Raw genomic sequence first — 20,717 nt, 5'->3', positions numbered from 1 at the left:
AGTTTTACCGCATTTTTTGGAAGTTTTTTGGAAGTGTTGAAGGATGTTTTTAAACACTTTGGAACTTTGATTGTGGTATTAGCTTGGAACTTTGATGATGGTTATAGACAATGTTATGCATTTGATAATATATTTATATGTTAATATAATGTTAGTTTGTAGACATTTGTGGTGTTGTTAATTAGTTACATTTGTAGTATTGATTTAGTAGAACTAAAATTATTATAGGTTGTTTGATTACCCTGACCCCCAAAAAAAAAAAAAAAAAAAAAAATAAATGTAACCTATAGCGGCGGGCAAAAGCACCGCTAAAGGTCTGAAATTATGTTATTACCGAAGCCCTATAGCGGCGCTTATAGCCCGCCATTAAAGCTTCAAACATATAGCGGCGGGCGTAACCGCCGCTAAAAGGTGTAGAGTCTGTTGCTTAATAAACCCTATAGCGGCGCTTATTGACCGCCGCAATAGGTGACAACCTATAGCGGCAGGCTTATCCCGCCACTAAAAGCCCACTTGACCTGAATGGCAATCTCATATGGTGGCGGTTTTTAGCCCGCCGCAATAGACCAAAAGCGCCGCTAGATAGCAGATCTATTGCGGCGGTTTTTGGGCTTTTGCGGCGGTTTTTGGCCCGCCGCAATAGGCCAGTTTTTTTGTAGTGAATTATGTATCATTCTTATTAATACCCAAAAAAAAAAAAAAATGTGTCCCTTATAATAAATAATATCTTTGGCGTTGGGCTTCAAACACAGCCATGATGAAACCCCATCATTATAATCTCACCAATGTGTAATTTGTCTCATTATTTTTCAAATTTGACACAACCAAATATTGGGCTTATATTCCCACTTTTGAAATTGTAAATAATAGCTCTCGTAATGCTATTTTAATTAACAATTAAAGGGTCCCATGATAGAAAGCTAACCAATGACTAAGATGGAAGCCACACCCTAAAAATAATAATTCATCTAGCCCATGCACTATTGCATATAAAAGACCAAGGACACATGATTGACATTCAAAGCATAGTTAGTTACTATAAACTATAAACCAGTCAAACATCATGTATGTCACTAAAGAGTAATTTTATTCACACAATGAATTATTAGATTTACACAAATCCAAATAATTCTCATAGGAATTATTAAACATGAAAATACCAAGGTTGAGGACATGTTTAATGATGCTTGACTAGCACAATTTAACTGCAAGAATTACATATATCAAACGGCCAAAGATCAAACAGATTGAAACTGCTTCTTCATGAAAGTGATATACGAAATGCTTCTACAAACATTAATATCCTTTCCCCACGGGAAATTCTAAACATCTCTTTGAAGTTCACAGACCAAAGATAAATGGCATGCAAGGTCTTCCACTAATTCAAGCCTGGCTCATTGTTAATTAAACATAACAAGCCAAACAAGAGAACATTTAAACCAACAAAGCCAAAGATCCACCAAGAAAACTCATAACTGCGGCACTACCAAACATTAAATCTTCCACAAAAGATTTAGATAAATAACTTTAAAAGTCATTAAGTATTGCCATTTGCCATTATTATCTTGCACAGAAATCAACAAATACACCGATTCATAAAAACCCGTAACAGCCAAAACAATCAAATAAGAAAAACTGTTTTCATTGGTCCTAAAAATAAAGATTATGCCAAAACGAAAGACATCACACTGACACATTCGGATGAATCTTTCAAAAGATTGCCCAGTCTCAATTAAATACAAACTTCTTTAATTCCTGTGCCAAACTAAAGGCAAAACAACTGAGATACCTCATCCGTTCTCAATGTCTGCCAGAGTGCAAGAAATATAAATTACCGAAAGAACAATTATTCACACAAATATTATAGAAATCGGTATACTTAAAATTCTCAGAAATACCCTTATACATAAATCACAAGAATAAATTATGAAACGGAAGATCTACTTTAAGACTACCATTTACTTTTGTGATTAAGCAAAAGGAACAGTATACAAATTTAAATATAAGTACTAACACAAATAAATGTGATAGACAAAACAATAAATAGATATGATTTATATATAAAAAGAAAACTGCAAATAATTAAAAACTCACAGACCAAATGCGTTAAGAATGAATGATTCATGAACGGTTTTAGACCCCTTAAAACAACCAGAATAACCTAGCTAATTAGCCAAGTGATTAACTTAGTCAACTTAGCAATTCTAGGTTATCACAAACATACAATCATATCAAAAGTATAAAGCAACGGAAATATAAAAGACACAATGATATGATCACCCAGGAAACCACACGGTAAAAACCTGGGGAGAATTTGACCTAGCTATCCTCAAGGTAAACCTGAATCCACTATGCGAAAGAATCGATGTTCATACAAAAGGACTTACAAGCTCCCTGCTTGACTTCCAAATGTTATCCACCAATAGAATTTACTGATACGACCACGTGCAAGTTCCGAATCCACGGACTCCTTCTTTCTTGGATTCTCCAATCAGCTACAAGCACCCACGCTTGATATTCTTTAAGCTTCAATGGTAGCAACCGAGTTGATCATCAAGATGTTGAAAGTAATCTCTACCTTGAAAACTCAAAGTTTTGTGTAAAGGAAAGCTCCTCTAGATCTCACAAGAGATTTACACAAAACAACAAAGTATGAGCAACAACTCAACTGGAGCAACTCCGAAAACGTGGCTAAGGTTTTTCTTTATATACCTAGGGTAAAAATAGAAAACCCAAAAACGTTTAATGAGTTAGGGATGAGCTGGAAAATTCTACAGAAAAAAATTCTACCCGAGATTCGATCGTTCGAGTCTTTCTTTCGATCGATCGAGCCAGGCCGAAATGCACCAATGCATTTGCAGCCTCTTGATTCCAACTTTACATGAAGGACCCAACTTTGAGCAAGCCTAATCAAGACTAAACAACCTGTTTTGATCATGGTTTGCCAACAATACAAATTAGAGTTCTAAATACATAAAATCCTAAATCTTTAGAACCTAACAAACTAGCCCTTTGGCAATCCGTGACAAAACACAAACACTAAGCTCAAAGTTTACAATTAAAAAGCTCTTTACAAAAATAATGCTCATAAAACCAAAATTCAATTCTAACTACTATCCATCAGTTGCAAGTGTAGACAGTAGCTCAATTGAATCAACCTGTTTACTCCTGAAATACTCAACAAACGCATAAACACATGTGTGACAGAAAATAGTAGATAAACAGGTATAACATTCTTGTATGATTCACACAACACATAATAAAGACATATATCAAATGAATAACTCATAGAATATAAATCAATAAACAGTGAATCCAAAGCAACAAGAATAAAAAAGAAAACATGTATATCAATCAATGTTACTCCGCCTAACATGAATATCTCCAAAAAATGATATACAAGGTGAAACACCTAAATACAATCTAACAGCTCCACTAGCTCCTCAAAACAAAAAACTCTCCCTAACTACAAAACTCCTCTACAAACTCTACTCCCCCTTTTTGTGACGGAATGCCAAAAGGCAATCACAATCCATCATCAAAAAGAGGTGGTGAGGGTGAACGAAGATGTGCCAGATCAGCTTGCAACGCACGGATCTCGTCAAGCAAGTCCACCAAAATCTGACTATGAGCCGCCTGAACGGTCATGACAGACTCCAAAGTACGACGGATATCAAAGTCATCCGATGGAGGTGGAGGAACAGCAGCAGTAGCAACAGCATCATCAGGATCAGGAACATCCTCACCAGTAGGACCTGTAGAAGAAGAGGGGGGGAGGTGCGGACCCAGATGGTGTAGACCGAAGGTGTTTAGAGCCAGCTCGAAGGTGAGCAGCCCTTTGTCTAAGAAAAGACGCACCTATAAGACCAATGACATGCATAGGCTCAGAGGAAGGGAAACCACTAAGATCAAGATAAAAAAGAATCCTATGGATAAAAATAGGACGAACAAGGGCATGAGAAGAAGATGAACTCCTATACACTTTGTTCAAAGAACGAAGGAACAAATGGGAAAAACTGATAGGAGCATCAGTAATTAGAGCGTACAAAAATACACACCTCTCAAGAGGAATGGTGTGCAGATGAGAAATGGGCCAAAAGCAGTGACACGCTATCCTAAAGAAAAGATAATGTAACTCAGAAAGCTCAGCAGTAGGTGACACACTGGATAGATGACCTAGTGATGTAAGACATGACATCACTCAAAACTAGAGACTCATCATAAAGGTAGATAGGGTGCTGGACCAAGGGTACCCTTAGAGCATCAACCACTACGGTAGGAGTAATGGTGTACTCTATGCCTCGTATCCAACTCTTGACTAAAGTGTTGGAATCATAGACAGGGATCGAGATGTTCGAGTAGAACTCTCGAATCAAGGTAGTAGATGGAGGAGGATCAGAAATATCCACCAAGGGTAGCCAGCCCCTACGCTCTAAGTTTGCCCGAATGGTAGGATCCAACTCATCTAGAATGACAGACCGCTCAGACCAAATCTTACGCCTAAGGTTCAGTTTCTCAAATATTTCCTGGTTTTTCTCACTAGGAAATTTCTCTTGGTCAAAAGATGGAGGGGAAGGAGTAGGTGAAGGGACAAACCTACGAGCCCTAGTTTTCCTAGGCATAATGCTAAGGAAAGGACAAAGACATAAGAGAAAACCAAAAGAGAAACAATAAAAACCAAGGGCAGACTGCAAGTTAGCACCAAAAAAATATAAAAAAACCTATATGATACATGAACAGTTAAAATGTCATGATGCATGTACTAATGCAGTAAACAAAGTTCAATTTTAAGTTCAATTGCACAAAATTGGTTCGAGCATAGACTTTCTAACCAAAAATCCCAAAAATTTGAAAACCACTTGAAAAATTTTGAAGCACATTGATGAATTAAGCATTACATAATACAATACATAGATTATAATGCCTAATTGCATCCAATCAACAAGCCAATTTCATCAATTACAACCTAATTGAACAAAATCCCCAATTCGGAACACTTATAAACCCTAGAAATTTCAATTCTCCACAAAACTCAAAATTGATCAAATTAAACTATTAAGAAAATGTTTATAGTTTGTCCCCATAAAAACCCATTGATCAATTTCAAAAAATTGGGCTTGAAACATCAAAAATCCCAAAAAGAGAGAGGTCCGAAAATATAAGGAAAAATGCATGAAAAATGCAAATAAACTAAAAAATGAGGGGCAAAAGAGACTTACCGGCTTGAGGAAAGAGAAATCTTGCAAAAATTTTGGAGGAAAACGACAAAAAATCACTGTAGATCCTTACCTAGTCGGAGAGAGAAAGGAAAGTTTGAAAAAAAACTTTTGAAAAAGAAGTGGAATCAGTCAAAGAGTACTGTTTAAAAAAACTGATTCACGACTTTCGATTGATTGAAAATTACTTTCGATCGATCGAATCACTCAGAAAGTTTTAAAAAGAATTTTAAATATTTTCGATCGATCGAAAATCAGAATGGATCGATCGAAACAAGCAGCGGATCACAGTATTTTGAGAAAATTACAATTTTGAAAAACTCAAACCAATTTTTGAAAATAACTCCTCAAAGCATTAAAATCAATGAAACACAATGCATGAGTATGAGATGAAATGGAATGCTTTTTCAAAAACCCAAATTTGTAATCCTAGTTTCTCCAAGGAAAGTTTCAGCCAGTTCTTCCTTTAAATTCACAAGCAAAAAAATGTTTTGCATAATACTTAAGCTATTTTCAAACTTGGTTGGTCAGACCAAAAATACACACAATAACATGTACAGTGTTTAGCAAAGAGTAACTTGTGTAGTGTGTGCAAACTAGCAAAAGCTTGAGATACATGTGAGGTGATATGTGAATAGAAATCAATCACAAAATTTACAAAATTCATCACACAGAATTTAGAAGAGACTATCACCTAAAGAGTTACATCATATAACTCCCACATCTCCTAGAACATAAGCTTGCAATCATGTAAATTTCTTGAATTTTTGCCTCATAGTTATGTGAGATGGCATCAAGTCTAACAGTACACACCAATTTTAATTATGTGAGATGGCATCAAGTCTAATAGTAAACACCATTTTTAAGCATTAAGAAATTAAGCCGAGACATCACCTTATGTTCTTTTTGTGCATGTGCTACACTTTCTCGAGTACAAAATCTTATGATATGCACTAAGGTGTTCATGATTGGCTAGTGAACAGTGGTGATATGGTTATTTATGCCTTTCTCAAAAGGATCAAGTTGACAGTCAAATAACATGTGACTTCAAGATCAAGACAAAGTGATCAAAAACCATAAATATCTTTCCCACACAACATGCAGTACAAAACTTCAACTAGTCAAGTGCAATAAATAAGCTCATTAACGCTAAACAAGGTACATAAGATATGTTATGTGTAAATAAATTGACCAACCTTGTTTTCAAAAACCAAGAAACATAGTGCCATAACATATTTTGCTTTTCTCCTAAAAAAAAAAAAAAAAAAAAAAAAAAATTTATTATTAAAAGAGAAAACAAATAAATCCTAGAATGAAATGCATGAATGTAATGCAATGCAAGTTCTAGAACAAAAAAACACAAAAAAAAAACAAAGAACAATGGTCACAAAGGAATGAGCAAAGAAGCACAAGGACCATGTCAGAAAGACTAAATTAGATCGAGTATTTTGCATCCAAAACCTTTTAGATGCACCATGAGCATTGGAGTTCTTATTCACATTTGCATGATTTCTAACTCCAGGATTGGAATAAAGGTTCAACGCTTTTACCAATTCACCAATAAGTGCCATAGGATCTTGTGCTTGAGGCACATGCACCTTTGGTTTGTTTGCTCACTTAGCAGCTTGAAGCTTGTAACATTTAGGATAAATGTGTCCAGACTTTCCACAATAGTGACAAACCCAAGCAGGTTTACGATGTATCTTGTCCTTAGAAAGGGTAGAATCCTTAGGTTTAGACTCTCCTAGATCAACCCTAATCTTCCTAGGTGGTGAAACTTCTATGGGTTTAACTACCTCACTCACAGGGGGCTTAACAGTTTCACTCACAACCTCACTCGCAGAAGGTTCAGAAGAAGATGGAGGAACAAAGTTTGTAGAATGTGGTACAGAATCAAAGATGCTTTCAACATATCCTAAACCAGATTTATCAAAAGGATACTTTTGAACATTCAACATTTGATCAAGTTTAGAACTAGCACATCTAGCAACAGATAAATCATGTTCCAAAGTTTTAACTTTATCAAGCAAGAGCATGTTCTCAGATTTAACATTGTTCAAAAGATCATTAGCATCAAACAAATTAACAAGTAAATTCTTCTTTTCAAGCTCAAGAGATTCAATTTTATTCAGGCCAAGTTCAACATTCATAGCATCCTTTGCAGCAATTTTACAAAGTTTATTGTAGGCCTCTTGAAGATCTGCATCCTTAGAGAGTTCCCCATCAGAAGGGTTCTCTTCAACAGATATACTTTCATTTACTACAGCAGTAGCAATGAAAGCAATGAAGTTTTCATCCTCGTCACATCTAGACTCATCAACAAAAACCTCATTATCACTAAGGGTTACAGCCATAGCTTTACCCTTAGATCTCAAGAATGTAGGACATTCAGATTTCACATGACTATACCCTTGACAGCCAAAACACTGAGCACCTAAAGGATTGTTTGAAGATTGACCAACTTTTTCTCTAGGTTTTTCAAAATTATTAACCTTAGTGGGATCATTCTTCCTAAAGTTTCTAGGTTCAACAGTGTTTGTACCTCTTGCCTTTCTATTGTTATTCTTAAGAAAGTTTCTAAAGTTCTTGGCAAGGTATGCAATCTTTGTAGCAGAGAGCTCATCATCAAATCCACCAATATCAACATCATCAACTGACTTAAGAGCCATTGATTTGGATTTGTTCACTTTGGGTAGGTCAGACTCATAGGACTGAAGAGATCCTACTAGCTCATCAATAGGGATGGTGTCCACATCCTTGCTCTCAGTAATGACAGTCACTTTGGGTTTAAAGTCTTCAGTTGAAGATCTAAGTATCTTCCTAACAATTTTAGGTTGATCATAGATTTCACCCAAATTAAAAAGTAGAATTAACAATATCATTTAATTTAGCATAGAATTCATCAAAAGATTCATTATCAGACATTCTAATACTTTCAAATCTAGAAGTCAATTGCTGCAGTTTATTAATCTTAATTGCTTTTGTGCCTTCATGCACAGTTTGGAGGATTTTCCAAGTAGTGTGAGCAACCTCAACATTAGAGATTCTCTTAAATTCCTCCATAGAAACAGCATTGAAGATGACATTCATAGCTTTGCTATTGAAGCCTGCTGCTTCTTTTTCAGAAGTTTGCCACTCACTCACAGGAGTAATGGGTTTCTGCCATCCGTATTTAACGGAATTCCAAACCCTCTCATCAATAGATTTTAAGAATGCTTTCATCCTTACTTTCCAATAAGCATAGTTATTCCCATCAAAGTGAGGAGGAACAACAAGAGAGTGTCCATGCTCCATGACAATAGGGGTCAATGATCAGCTCAGAGATAAAAAAATCTCTAACAAGAGTGCTACCCGCTCTAATACCACTTGAACAGTATAAAGCAGCAGAAATATAAAAGACACAATGATATGATCACCCAGGAAACCACACTGTAAAAACCTAGAGAGGATTTGACCTAGCTATCCTCAAGGTAAACCTGAATCCACTATGTGAAAGAATCGAAGTTCATACAAAAGGACTTACAAGCTCCCCGCTTGACTTCTTAATGCTACCCACCAGTAGAACTTATTGACACGACCACGTGCAAGCTTCGAATCCACGAACTCGTTCTTTCTTGGATTCTCTAATCAGTTACAAGCACCTACGCTTGATATTCTTTAAGCTTCAATGGTAGCAACCGAGTTGATCATCAAGATGTTGAAGTAATCTCTACCTTGAAAACCCTAAGCTTTGTGTAAAGGAAAGCTCCTCTAGATCTCACAAGAGATTTACACAAAACAGCAAAGTATGAGCAACAACTCAACTAGAGCAACTCTGAAAACGTGGCTAGGGTTTTTCTTTATATACTTAGGGTAAAAATAGAAAACCGAAAACGTTTAATGAGTTAGGGCTGAACTGGAAAATTCTGTAGAAAAACATTCTGCCAGAGATTCGATCGATCGAGTCTTTCTTTTGATCGATCGAGCCAGGCCGAAATGCACCAATGCATCTGCAACCTCTCGATTCCAACTTTACATGAAAGACCCAACTTTGAGCAAGCCTAAACAAGGCTAAACAACCTGTTTTGATCATGGTTTGCCAACAATACAAATTAAAGTTCTAAATACATAAAATCCTAAATCTTTAGAACCTAACAATTCAGATCAAGTTTTGTGTTTGACACAATCTCCTTAAAGCATATTTCTCCCCTCACACAATCACTGTGGTGTTTTGAGACTCACAGATGTTTGTCTCTCAGGATAAAATGATTTACAGCACAAAAACGAAGCACACAAGGTCATGTTCTTGAAAACTACTCAATGTCTTTTTCTCTCTCTTTGACACAAAATGAAATGCACAAAATATTCTCATTGGGAGAGTTTTCTAAAAAGAAGTTTTCGTATGAATGAGGGTCTATGAAAATTATACATTACTGAACAGATAGTCTGTTTCAATAATAACTGCTGTGCACAAATTAACTGACTAAAAAATTAAAATAATAAAATGTTATTATTTGGACAAGTAAACCCAGTTCACATATGTCAAAAGCCCAACCCAATGTTGAAATCATGAGCTTATAAACTTGTATATTATCTATTCTCTTTCCTATGTATAACTCAAGATTTTTATCACTTTTAATAACATCTTCAAGTAAACATATAAAATATTAATTTTTTATTCACTCTATAATATTTTTCTAACAAGCTCAACATAAATGAGTATTGATAATAGTGCAAGATCACAGGTCCAGTTCCAATGAATGAGCGTGCGTGCATGAGAGAATAATGGGAAATTTTTTTCTTGTTTGGCATTCCCATTGATTATGGCTATGTACCTATTTCTTTTAAGCATTTTCATTCTCCAATAGTATGTTAGTACATAACAAAATCAAGAAATTAAAGTCTTTTATTCAAGTAGATGACCATAAAGATGTTCTATATAGAAGGTCTTTCGTACAAGAGTATCATCTTTTGCCACCAGCTGTCCAACAATGAATGAGAAGTGTCGTGGGCATTTAATAATGCAACAGATGACCATTACCCAACAACTACATGCCCATTAAATTAGAGGACACTTCAATCAGAGCAGTAATTGATAAGTGCAAAAAGTATCCTCCAGAGCCAGCATTTATAGAAGAATAATTGTCTACAATTACTCCAAGCAATAGACAAAATAGTCGTTGCCTTTTTGTTTTTTTGTTTTTTTTGAAAAACCAGCCCACAAGTGGGGGCAATAATATAAATGCACAACATTAATTGACAGATAACCAATAGTTGGAAGATATGACTATATAAAGGTAACAAATCTCCACAGATAGAGGTACGTGCTCCTTGAAACATAGATTGCTTTTGACTCTCTAAACTACCATATTAGATCGTTGGAGTTTCGATTTAAACATCATAAACCTTTAGGCTGGTGCCACACCAATGTCCCCTCCGATAAACTATTTTTTTCTTGCAGGCATGTTATTCATTCCATTGCCACTTCTTTGAAAATATCTTCCATCAACATAATTGGACGAACTACCCAATTGAAGGTCAGTTTTCACTCTAACAAACTCCATGACAGAATAACTTCATTCAAGATTCACAAAATCAAATGAGCAAAGGATCTTTAACACTTACGAATCATTAGCATACATTTGACACCTTAATGAAAGAGTAGATTATTAAAATACATTTGATGAGGAATTAGAATAAGAGACACGAAGTCCACAAGTTCCAGCAACATTGACAATGGAGTGTGTGCGTGGGAGAGGAAAATTAGGTACACCTCTTCCTTGCAACCCTCTCCCATATTCGGCTAAACCCGCCAACCAGACACTAATAATATATATATGATTGGGAGAGCAACATATTGTCTTGGTTTTAATTGGCCAAACCAAAACTTTACCAAGTAGATGGTAGGGACCTTTCCAATGTGTGAGTCTCAAATCCAAGCTCGTCCAATTTAATGCTGCCTAAAACAAAATAAATACACAGTAAAAAAAAATAATACTATTAATTATAAGGTATACTAAATGACCCATTATTAACATTATGTGGTTATCACTATCTACTATTACGGGAGAAAATTGCTTTTTGCCCCTTTCTGAAAAAAAATCCAGCATTTTGCCCTCTTTCTCAAACTAATTAGGAAAATGCCCCTCTTTTAAAAATCGAGTTTCTGAAAATCGATTTAGGCCCTATAGCAGCGTTTTTAAGAACCCTATAGTGACGTTTTAAAGACCTATAATGACGTTTTGTAACTCAATTTTCATAAAGTTGAGTTATATGTAATTTTTTTTCTTTTTTTTTTACATATAACTCGACTTTATGAAAATCGAGTTACAAAACGTCACTATAGGTCCTTAAAACGTCACTATAGGGTCCTTAAAAACCCCGCTATAGGGCTTGAATCGATTTTCAGAAACTCGATTTTCAAAAGATGGGCATTTCCCTAATTAGTTTGAAAAAGAGGGCAAAATGCTGGATTTTTTTTCAAAAATGGGCAAAAAGGCAATTTTGTCCTACTATTACGTCATCACCGCGCACCTTTGGTGCTGTGGTCACTCCACAAGTGTAAATACTTGTGGGGTGTAGGGGGTAAAGACCAGAGTTCAAGTCTTCAGGAGGGAGTTTCACACACATATACACTTAGATTATGCTAAAGTAGAAATTCTATCTTGTATATATATAAAAAAAAATTAAAAAAAAAAAAATTATTACGTCTAACAAATACTCATTAAAATACACCCCAACTAATCCATGTTTTATTAAAACAGATAAGTTTTGTTAAATAGATAAACCAATCAGGACTATGCTAGCCCACAACATAAAAAATGCCAACACTCCAAGCATAATCACAATCCTCCAAAGTTAATCTACCTCTGGTTGTGTGGAAACTACAAGATCATCTTTGAATGAAGCGGTGGGGTAGAAGTGAAGAAAGATTCCTGAAAGCATCATAGGAACTAGCCTTGCGAATATAATTCGTACACCTTGCATTGCATACACGGCTGCAATGAATGCTCCGCGAATGTTTTTGTTGGAGTACTCGGACATGATTATGGCAGAGATGGGATAGTCTCCACCAATACCAGGCCCTAGCCAGAACCTGAAGAAACAAAGCGTTTTGACAACAGTTTCTTTGCTTGCATCTAAGGACAAGCCAGAGTTTGTCACCAATCCAACCAAAGAATAGGTGGCCTGTGAGAGTACCAACTAGGGCAACACCAGTTACAGTGTAGTAAAGGCAGCCCAAGAGTTTTGAGATTGTTGAGATGCAGAAAATGTTGTATGCATCCGTGAAAAACCCCATTCTAGCAATGATAATGGTGGTGATGTGGTTCAATTGAGTGCGGACAGAGTCAAGGGCTTTAAGAACTTCTAAGGCCATTTTTGTAGGCTGGTTTATTTGATGAAGTTTGTGTGTACTTTTGCTCCTTTTAGATAGTTGATCTATGAAGGGAAAAGATAATGAATAGGCCAACGTATAGTCCAAGGTTAATTTTGGAGGAATGGACAACAAATTAACAGCATTTACCGGATATTCTATTCACATGGATACAATAAAAGATATTCTTTATTAAAAAATGATTATAAAAGTGATTACGACACATTCTTATGTGTCATCCTATTGTCCCTTGCATTTGTCATTTTCATTATGTTATGATGTTAAAAACCATTTATTTTTAGAAGTGACCTTCCTGCTTCAATTTATAGTGGTAGATGATGAATTTTGATAAGAGAAGTGCTACGTCTACAACATTTTTACAACATTTTCACAACAAATCATGGATAGTTAGTTGTTATTAGTTCAAATTTGAATTTAGCACTGAGATTACTTTTTTAACTCAATAATAACAACTAGTAACAACCTATCACTTAGAATTTGTTGTAAAAATGTTGTGGACATATCATTTCTCTTTTGATAAATATTAGGGTTTGGGTAGTATACTATATGTGGGGTTTGAGGCTCATATTTACAATTGTTTTAAGCATGCTTCATGTGGACTTAGTTTTTCTTTGATTGTAGAAGATGCAGATAATGAGTTAGCAAATTTCAAAGCATGGCTTGACTATGTTTATTATAAAACCTCAGACCCAAAAGTATGGTCACCAAAATATTGGTGAAATATGTTTTTGTATGTTCCGTTTAATGTTGATGACAACTTCTAAATTTCATAGGAATAGGATTGGTTTATTTTGTTGTTATTGTTGAGGATTTTTTCTCTTCTCTAAAGCTTGGTACGTTTATTTTTTTTTCATCTGCGTTTTTGTAATTCTTCTATTATTTTCGCTTGAAATGGTGTTGTTTGGTTGCTAAGTTTACAATTCTTTTTTCTTTTAGTTGGGAATTCAACCGAAATTCCAATTTGTGAGAAACCAAAAAAAAAAAAAAAAAAACAATCACATGCACAAGATAGTATTTACGTGGTTTGGCAATTTGCCTACGACCACGGAGTTGCAGAAATTTCACTATTATCAAGGAAAAATACAAAGTCCGACTCCAATGTTTTTTCTCTCTCTCTAAAACACGACAAGACAAAACCCTAATCACCAAAAAACGGCTATTATATCCTGTGCACAGGATTCACAATGGGCTACAAAACGAGCTAAAAAATTTTCCCCCAAGCCTCTGCTCCATGGACTAAGCCTTAGAAAATCTCCAATTAAAAACCATGCAATATTATTTGGGTCGAGTCGAGTCGTCAACTAGATCAAACATAAACTAGGCTCCACAAAGCCCAACAAATCTGCTACTTGGAGACTAGTTCAATCACCAACATCAGCCGCTATCCTCCAAAAGCAATTCCTCATCCATGCAACTCATCCTCTTGTCTTCAAGCTAGAAGGCCAACTGAAGTTGCACATAATTTCAGCTTGACACCCTTAGTCAACATGTCTGTCGGGTTCTTAGATTCACAAATCTTCTCAAGTATTACTAGCTTATCTTCAACAAGGTACCAAATAATGTGGTATTTTGTCTGTATATATTTCGACTTTGAATGAAAAGCCAAATTTTTAGCAAAAAAAATTGCACTCTGACTGTCATTGTGTAGAATGTCCATCTCCTACTTCTTACCCAATTCATCTAAGAAACTATATAACCAAATCATCTCCTTTCCAGCTTCAGTTGCTGCAACATACTCAGCTTCTGTAGTAGACAAAGTAACAATCTTTTGCAAATTTGAAGCCCATGATATAGATGTACCACCCAGAGTAAAAACAAACCCAGTAGTACTCTTTCTACTATCAATATCACCAGCAAAATCAGCATTTACATAACTCTGCAGTTTCATACTTGCACCTGTGAAGCAAAGACATGTATCTGATGAACCCTTTAGATATCTCAGAATCTACTTAACTGCTTCCCAATATTGCTTTCCAGGCCTACTCATGAATCTGCTCACAACTCCCACTACATGTGCAATGTCTGGCCTTGTACACACCATAGCATACATCAAGTTACCAATCGCTGAGGCATAAGGCACCTTGCTCATATGGTCCCTTTCTTCTTTTGTCTTCGGTGACTGTTCTTTGCTCAGTTTGAAATGACTACCTAAGGGTGTGCTCACTGGTTTAGCTTCATTCATGTCGAATCTGCTGAGAACTTTCTTCACATACTTTGACTGTGAAAGCTTCAATGTACCATTAGTCTTGTCTCTAATGATTTTCATACCAAGGATTTGCTTTGCAGCTCCCAAATCTTTCATTACAAACTGTTTTGACAATTGCTTCTTCAGATTATTCATCTCCTCAATGCAAGACTCTGCAATAAGCATATCATCCACATACAATAGTAATATGATGTAAGAATTGTCAAAAAACTTAACATGGCAACAGTGATCAGCTTCACATCTCTTGAACCCAATTCTATGCATAAAACTGTCAAATTTCTTGTACCTGTCTAGGAGCTTGTTTTAAGCCATACAAGCTCTTTCTCAGTTTGCAGACTAGATTCTCTTGTCTCTGAACGATGAACCCTTCTGGTTGAATCATGTAAAGGTCTTCCTCTAAGTCACCATGAAGGAATGCTGTCTTCACATCTAACTGCTCAAGATGTAAGTTTTCTGTAGCCACTATTCCCAACATCAGTCTAATTGTTGACATCTTCATAACTGGAGAAAATATCTCTGTGTAGTCAATGCCTTCCTTCTGTTGGAACGCTTTAACAACTAATCTGGCCTTGTAGCGTTTGCTACCATCATGCTCATTCTTTATTCTGTATACCCACTTGTTGTGCAAATCCTTTTTTCCTACTGGCAATTCAGTTAATTCCCATGTCTGATTCCCCAACAAGGAATTTATCTCATCCTTCATGGCTAACTCCCACTTGCTTGAATTCTCATCTTGCAAGGCTTCATCATAACACTTTGGCTCACTACCATCAGTCAACAGGAGATAATTTAAAGCGGGTGAATAACACTGTGGAGGTCTAATATTCTTGGAAGATCTGGACTTCAGCTACAAGTGTACACTGATCTACCTGTAAATCTACATTCTCCTTATCTTCTTCACCCCTTTTCTAGATAGTACTTTCAGTCAATTCATCTAAGTTGACAAACTCAAACTTCTTTTGATCTATCTCTGTAACATCTAACACTACATTTGACCTATCCTTGTACATAGCCTGTTCATTAAATATCACATTTCTACTTCTGATAATTTTCTTGTTTTGTTCATTTTAAAACCTATAGCCAAATTTCTCATCACCATAGCCAATGAAAAAACATATTTTAGACTTTGCATCAAGTTTACTACGAGCATCATAATCAATATGAACATAGGAAACACAACCAAAAACTTTTAAATATGAAAACTTTACCTCTTTACTGTTCCAAACCTCCTCAGGAAGTCTGAACTCCATAGGAATTGATGGTCCTCGGCTTATCAGGTAAGCTGCAGTGCTAACAACATCAGCCTAGAAAGTTTTTGGTAGTCCGGCATGCAACTTCATACTCCTAGCACTCTCATTGAGAGTTCTGTTTATGTGCTCAGCCACACCATTCTGCTGTGGTGTCCTAGGAATGGAGTTCCCCATCCTAATTCTCTGTGCAGCACAATACTAACTGAACCCTCTATCTATGTACTCTTCTCCATTATTTAACCTCAAATATTTTACTTTCAAACATGTTTCTGTCTTAATCATGGCCTTCCACTTCTTAAAAATTTCAAATACATCAGATTTATTTTTTTTTAAAATAAACCCATACCTTTCTGCTTGAGTCATCAATGAAAGTGATGTAGTACCTTGAACCTCCAAGGGATGCAACCAGAGAAGGCTCCCACAAATCAGTGTGTACTAATTCCAATTTTTCTGCCTTCGGTGTCCTGCTAGTTTTCAAGAAGCTCACCATTTTTTGCTTTCCTAAGATGCAGCTTTCACACATGTCAAAATCAACGAACTTCAATTTTGGTAGTTTCCCTTTTAACAGTAGCATCTTCATCCCTTTTCTCACTCATGTGACCAAGTCTGCGGTATCATAGGCTTGTATCAGTACTTGCTTCAGCAACTGTAATTGTGTCTCTTGGACTTGAGGTCATATAGAGAGTGTCAGTCTTCTTTCCACAAGCCAATACTCTAGCTCCCTTTATAACCTTCCAAGTACCACCAACAAATAGTATTGCATGCCCTTCATCATCAAGTTGTCCAATAGAAATCAGATTCCTCCTCAAGTCAAGAATGTGTTGAACCTTCTCCAGTAACCAAACAGATCCATTAGGCAACAGTATCTGGACATCTCCCATACCTACAACATCCAAGGCTGAACCATCAGTCAAATACACCTTACCAAAATCACCTACAATATAATTCTGTATGATTTCTCGATGTGGAATGGTATGAAATGAAGCTCCTGAGTCCAAAACTCAATCATCAAGTGGACTGTCTACTGCAAGAAGTAATGCATCTTGTACCTCTTCTGTTACAATATTAGTGTAATCATCTTTATTCTTCTTCTTAGGACGTTTGCATCGATTCCTAAAGTGACCTATTTTCCCACAATTCCAGCATTGTACCTGTTGGGCTGATCTAGATTTACTTCTGTTTTGATTAGAATTTCTGTTATTACCTCTGCCTCTTGTCTCAAGGTTTAGGGCAGAACCAGATCCTGAGGATTCACCTACATCCCTTCTATGAATCTCCTCAGCCAAAATTAAATCTCGTAGATCATTATACTTGAGTTTTTCCTTTCCTGTAGAATTGCTTACTGCCATCCTCATTGCCTTCCAACTGTTTGGCAAAGAAGCCAAGACGATCAGAGTACGAATCTCATTATCAAAATCAATTTTTATAGACGACAATTGATTTGTGATAGTGTTAAATTCATTTAGATGTTGTGCTACTGATGCGTTCACTGTCATCTTCAGATTGAATAGTTTCTTCATCAAATGCACCTTGTTATTTGCTTTCGACTTTTCATACATACTAGACAAAGCCTTCATCAGATTTGCTGTGGTCTTCTCTTTTACAACATTGTGTGCAATAGACCTAGACAGAGTTAACCTGATAACTCCCAGTACCTGTCTGTCAATAAGAGCCCATTCATCAGCCTTCATAGCCTCAGGTTTTGTCCCCAAAATAGGCAGATGCAATTTCCTCCCATAGAGATAATCTTTAATCTGCATCCTCCAATACGCAAAGTTTGTGCCATCAAACTTTTCTATTCTAGACGTCTTTCCTGCTTCCTCTACCATTGCTCCCATTCAAACCTAACCCTATGCTCTGATACCAGTTGTTGAGAATTCAACCGAAATTCCAACCTGTGAGAAACAAAAAGAAAAAAAAAAAAAAAAAGAGAGAAAACACGCATCAAAGAAAAAACAATCACACACACAAGACAGTATTTACGTGGTTTGACCATTTGCCTACGTCCACGGAATTGCAGGGATTTCACTATTAAAAACCATACAACATTATTCGGGTCAGATCGTCAACTAGATCAAACATAAACTAGGCTCCACAAAACCCAACACTTTTTTGAGCCGCTATTTCATCATCCTCTGAAAAATCTAATTTTCCCATACGATTAGGCCCCAAAACATTAGCCTGGACTTTCATCTTTGAGTTTTGGGTTTGGTCCTTTTCCACAGCAATTTTTTTCCATAGGCCCTTTCCTTTCAATTGCTTCTCAACTCCTAAGCCCAGATCTTCCTTGTTACCTACCTTTCGGGCTTTAATGGGCTGGTGACTTCCATGGCCTATCTTTTTTATTGGGTTAGGTGGCCCACCGGGGAGAGGGCAACCTAAATTCTTTTGCATTTACCTGATCAACTTGATGGTTTTTTTTTTTTTTTTGGCCGAATGATGATGCGGATGTGTTGTTAAGTTAAGGATAAGGATGACGTATAATACTTGCGCATGTTACATTGTTACTAATACAGGATACTTCTTGAATCAATTATTGCTCTCAACAAGAAAAACTGATAACCCGGATCAAGTACTTTGATTATAAGTGAAAGACTTGCGCATGTTACTGATAATGAGTGAGGTGAACTTGCAGCTGACCCTTTAAAATATTTTAAATTTTTATACGACATATCATCTTTTTTTTTTTGGAACTGCAATAGCAGTTACAAGCCACAATCATCACAAATTAGTTGCTCAACAAAACTTGGAACAACACCTTTCCAAACTTGAGAGACACCAGACCATCTAGCTTCTTTTGCAAGATCATGGGCAACTCTGTTGCCAGTCCGTTTCAGATGTTGAAACAAACACCAAGAAAAGGGGTCCCTTATGTTCTGAATAATATGGCCGAAATCACAACCCACAATACCATCATTGACTGCTTGTATAATGGAGAGGCAATCAGATTCAAATATAACTTTGGAGAGCCGCATTTCTGATGCTAATAGCACACCCTCTTATAAGGCCAAAGCTTCTATAATCTCAGCTGAAAAAGGCGCTGACAGGACCTTGCAAGAGGCTGCAATGGAGGAGCCTTGGCTGTCACGGATTATCACACCCATGCTAGATGGCCTACCATCATCCAAGGCAGCGCCATCTACATTTATTTTGAAGAAATCAGCAAGAGGGGCACTCCATTTGGTCAAGGGAGAAACCTGAGGCAGATTAGAGAAAGAGCATGCATCCTTATACTCGCCAAGGATTTGATTAGCCATATCCCAAATCTGACTTAGAGGAGCACCAGAATCATTGTGAAGAGCTTGATTGCGATTCCACCAAATGGACCAAGCAACAGCAAAGAAGAGTTCCAAAGCAAAGGAAGAATCTTTTTCAGCAATGGCCAATCCAAAATCCACTAGTTCTTTGGTACAGTGGGATAAATCACTAGGACAGTTACTCCAATTAGCCCAAGTTAGCTTAGCATGATCACAATGGAAAAGCGCATGGGCCGTGGTTTCAATGGCCTTATCACAAAGAGGGCAGAAACTCGAGCAGTGGATACCTCTATGATTCAAATTAAACATAGTAGGAAGGCCGTTGATGCATATCCTCCAAGCAAATATTTTGACTTTTGGCGGAATTTTTTGGTGCCAAATCCTCTTCCACAGTGAGGTTCGTGCATTACTAGATGAGCATTCTCCAACCTTAATTAAGTCCACCATACTTAAGGCAATATGATACGCACTATTGACTGTAAATGAACCTTTTTTGTTACCAATCCATATGAGATTGTCATCCGGAAAGTTATAACTCAGAGGGATTTTCAAGATTGTACTAGCTTCAAAAGGCAAGAAGATGGACTTTACCACATCAACTTCCCACCATTTAGTGTCATTGTCAATGAGAGAAGCCACCATAGGGAATCCTTCAAAATCTATTTGGGGTGAAATCACTTTGTATGTAGTAGGAGTCGGCAGCCACTTATCATCCCAAATATGAATTCTTCGCCCATTGCCTACCCGCCACCTTGTGCCCTTTCTAATAACTTCAAGGCTATTCTGAATACTTCGCCAAGCATATGAGGGGTTGCTTCCTTTCTTGGAGTTAAGCACATCCATATGAGGGAAGTACTTGGCTTTATAAACCCGAGCCATTAGAGAATTTGGGTTTGTGAGGATTCTCCAACCTTGCTTGGCCAACATGGCAAGGTTGAAGGCTTGAAGGTTTCGAAAGCCCATTCCTCCATAAAACTTTGATTTGCACATTTTCCTCCAACTAACCCACGCAATTTTATTCTCCTCATTCTTTTGCCCCCACCAAAAGTTTCGCATCATATTCTCCAAATCCTTACACAATGTCTTAGGAAGTTGGAAGTAGCACATTGTGTACGTGGGCACTGCTTGGGCAACTGCTTTGATGAGAATCTCCCTCCCACCAATTGAAAGGAGTTTTCGTTTCCAAAAGGAGACTGTCATCAGCGTAGAAGAGATGAGTAATTCTTGGGCAGCCTCTGCAAATAGAAATTCCATTAATTTGTTGGTTACGGGCTGCTTCATAGATGAGAGCAGAGAGACCTTCAACACAAAGTAGAAATAAGCAAGGAGAAAGGGGGTCTCCCTGCCTAATACCCCTTGAAGGGATGATGTTTCAGCCTCCTTAGAGATAGGGGCAACTTTCTTGTGGTAGTA

General features: G+C 36.8%; 1 pseudogene; it reads right to left on the bottom strand.

Annotated features, from left to right (window-relative positions):
- Positions 1–11,969: 11,969 nt before the first annotated feature.
- LOC111991936 (low affinity inorganic phosphate transporter 4-like) lies at positions 11,970–12,573 on the bottom strand (annotated as a pseudogene).
- Between the last annotated feature and the right edge of the window lie 8,144 nt (positions 12,574–20,717).

This window comes from Quercus suber, unplaced genomic scaffold, assembly GCF_002906115.3.
Source record: "Quercus suber isolate HL8 unplaced genomic scaffold, Cork oak 2.0 scaffold_44, whole genome shotgun sequence".
Classification (NCBI taxonomy): Eukaryota; Viridiplantae; Streptophyta; class Magnoliopsida; order Fagales; family Fagaceae; genus Quercus; species Quercus suber.
Note: the sequence above shows the minus strand (reverse complement) of the source record. Positions and strands in the feature narration are given on the sequence as shown.